Raw genomic sequence first — 3,662 nt, 5'->3', positions numbered from 1 at the left:
CACCCTCATCCCTTATAAATATAAGTAGAAACTAGAAAAAGAAAAGAGAAAAAAGAAAAAAATCATATTTACGTACTCTCTCTCTCTTTCTTTTTCTGAGAGAGCTTTCAATTGTTCGCAATCGGTAAATCCTTTCTCTTCGTCATGGATTGAACCATAAATCAATCTCTCTGTCTCTCTCTAACAGCATGGCCACTTCCTTCTCTCTCTAGGATTTTGTGGTTTGATTTCATAAAATTTCTAGTTAGGTAATCGTAGGGGTTTTTTTCCAGTTCTTTGTACGGTGAAGCTTGAAGTTTTCTTCTGGTTTTCGAGCTGAGTTCCTCTAAGTCGTTGGCTTCTGCAATTTCTTTTCCGTTAGGTATGAATTCTTCTTCTTCTTCTTATTATTAATAGTTTAATTTGTATTTTGATATGCAATTCGAATTCATTTTTCTTCTTCTTCTTCTTCATCATTTTGGGTGACATTTCTTTAAAAGGATTAATTTAGAGTTTTGGAGCTACTAATCATAGTTTTTAGGGTTTAATTGTTATGTACCTTGATGTTGGATGCTTAGAATTTCTGCGAAATTGATTTTGACTTTTTTTTTTCCCTTTCGAAAGTTATAATTTTTTAAAGTGACTGAGACTGATGCTTGGTGATGATAATTTTTTTTTTTGCATTGGCTATATATGTATATTTGGGGAACACTTGCTGTTTGATTTTCTTTTCTTTTTTTGTTTGGGTTGGGTCAATTCAAATTTTTATGTGTTATTTTCTGTTGCTTTATCCAGTTTTTATAAAAGCATGGAATCAAACACTAGGGTTCAATTGATTTTGTTTCTTGAGCTTTTCTGCTTAAATTAATTGTACGTCTTTTTTACAATTTTAGTTTTTGCACTAATTGAGACTGAGCTTTTTTTTTTTGCTTCATTGGTATGATTTCTTTGGGGAGCATGTCTTGTTTGTTGGTTGCTGTTCAAGTGTGTTAATTGTCGGGGTTTAAATTGGGCTTTTATGTGGGTTTCGAAATGGAATTGGTTTGTTACACTTGTTGGTTTCCATTGATGTCAGTGTACAGGTTTGTTCTTTGACAACCTAATGACATAGTTCACATGTCCTTTATTAATTGAAGTATGGTGTTTTATGTTTGGTGGTCAGTCTTGTTGTTGGCAGCTTTCTCCTAGGGGAGTTGGTACTATAAGCGAATGGCATAGTTAAGCTGGAATTGTTAAACATGGAGAATCCGTTAAGAAGCTATGTTTTTGTCTCAATTTTGTTTGACAGTATCTGGCTTGAACACAGAGTTTAGGCTAAAAGTGCCTTCCTTCCATACCAAAATCTTTGTTTTTCTTATCTAGCGGGACGTACAACACGGCATGTCCTTGGTGAAATAGGAATGTAAAAATTAATTAGATGCCATCATCTTGAGATAGAGACTATAAGATGAGTTCCAATCAAAATTGTGACAGAGGGAGTATTAAACATTGGTGTGAAGATTTAAATATTTAGCCAATTAGATTTAATTTGTGGTGATTTGGTCGTTGTTCTTTGATAATTTTCATGTCATAGGAGGTTATTCCTTCTATGCCATAATGCAACTGTCCTTGAAGTAACATGTTATCATACCTCATATCATCTGATCCTTTGAATGTAATGTGATACCCTTCCCTGTCGTTCGTTCCTGAGCACATACATGGGAGTTAGCTCTATACATTAGGAGTCGTTTGGTAGTTGGTTAAAGTTATGTTGGTATTAGTAATACATGGACTAATTATGAGGGAAACCATGTATATTTTATGCAAAAATTAGTTATGCAATGCTTACTTATTCATGTATTACTTATTTCATCTTCTGCATAAAATAATACATATATTCCCTCATAACTTATACATGTATTAGTTATGTGAATCTCTAAGTTTCTAACCTAAAACTAGCTACAACGTATCAAACTGACCCCTAAGGTTGTCCACTGGCACTTATGTAGTATGTTCAACTAACCTACGTTGTGAACAACTGTCTCCACAGTCTGAATTTGCCTGTAGTAGTACTCTTTTATCCACATTGTTCAACTCTTTTGCCCGGGGGTCCAAACTCCAAAGAATCCTTTGGCCCAGCAGGTTCTTTGATGCCCTGCATCACCTGTGACGTCTTCTCAAATCTTGCTTTCTGCTCGACCAATATCGAAAAAAATGATGCTTGTACCGATCTCCTTCTATGGATACTTCACTCAGACATTTCGAACCATCTCCCCCAATTTTGATTCTTGCTCACTTGAGATGTTATTGGGTTCAGTTTCTTCCTCAGTAACTACTTATCCACCTCATATATTCCCAATTTCAATGTAAACCTTTTGCGACCACAGGTGTAATGAGATCCTGCTGCTCACATTAATCTTCTGGGAAGCTGGTAGACAACCTGTCGTGGGGCTCCAGCAGAGCAAGCTAATATTTCTTGTCCTCCATCTCTACTCCTTCCACAGAATTTTTTATGCCATTTACCTGTTTGGGAACTCAAACAAGAACATATTCCTGTCCATATCATAAATATTGGCCCCAAAGGCAGCTGTCCAAGAGATGGAAGTTCATTTCTTTATTCCGTTTTGGTGATGTAATTTTCTGACTCCTCGTGAAATTTTCTGATGCCACACTTGTTAAGTAAGCCCTTTTTTCCTTTCCTCCAGATGCCTTTGTATGTCTATGTAATACAGATACAACAACATACCCAGTGTCATGTAATCCCACAACCAGGGTCTGAGGAACCTATCTAATACATATGTCTCCACTATTTGTAGAGACTAGACTCCTTGAGAATGTTTGATTGTCATTTAATCTCACACGAAGTTTTAGCAAAAGTGTAACCTTTGATGCTGTGTGGCTCTGTAATTTTCAGTTGGTTGTGGCATTTAATGAACCTTTCAATGTTGAAAGGCTATTTCATTCCTCCCCCATTTAATATGATCTCAGGAATTATTATTACTGGCTTACCTTTCCCCTGAAGCGAAAGGATGCTCATGTACCTGCCATATACATTAAACTTCCTAGTGCATAGAAATTCTGATAGTTTATGCTTGGTTTCCATCTTCTGATTGAATTTGTCGACTCTTTCGATGCCTCTTTGAGAATGTTGCAGATCCAAGACACGTGCTAAGAGTCGATTGTCTCATCATGTTACTCCTTCTTTCTACCGATTCATACTAGCTCTCTTTGCTATCTGACCACCTGGTAATATCAAAGGAATTGAATCCGGCATTGAAGTATATCCTATTGTCTTCCAAGCTGGAATAACTCTGGACTTAAAAGAAAGAAAGAAAGAACGAGAGAGAGAGAGAGAAAATTCCATACACAAGGTGAATTGGAATTTTATAGTATATCTATTTTTTTGGTGTAAACAGTTGTGTATAGTAGATACAGATCAGATTGTAGATTTGATAAGAAGTTTGTAATTGACACTTTTTGGTGGTGGCCAGCATGCCCTTAATGTTGAAGAATACAACCTTATCAGTTTAAAAAAAAAGGGAAAAGGGTCTGATATACCCCTCAACTTTGTCATTTGGAGCTGATATACCCCTCGTTATAAAAGTGGCTCATACATGCCCTTACCGTTATACAAACGGCTCACATATACCCCTACCGTTACAAAATAGCTCACATATACCCTTCATTTAACGGAAGTTAAAAAA

The 3,662-nt window shown here is 36.1% G+C and overlaps 1 protein-coding gene across 4 annotated transcripts in view; it reads left to right on the top strand.

The window, feature by feature from the left end:
- Nucleotides 1-39: 39 nt before the first annotated feature.
- Nucleotides 40-3,662, top strand: part of LOC107031176 (mRNA-capping enzyme-like) — a 19,039-nt gene continuing 15,416 nt past the window's right edge. For all 4 annotated transcript variants that reach the window (XM_027919446.1, XM_015232439.2, XM_015232438.2 and 1 more), the window contains exon 1: nucleotides 40-361. The gene's annotated coding sequence lies outside the window, so the exon portion shown is untranslated. The remainder of the gene's footprint in view (nucleotides 362-3,662) is intronic.

This window comes from Solanum pennellii, chromosome 9, assembly GCF_001406875.1.
Source record: "Solanum pennellii chromosome 9, SPENNV200".
In the NCBI taxonomy this organism is placed as follows: Eukaryota; Viridiplantae; Streptophyta; class Magnoliopsida; order Solanales; family Solanaceae; genus Solanum; species Solanum pennellii.
This window is presented reverse-complemented; position numbering and strand designations above follow the sequence as displayed.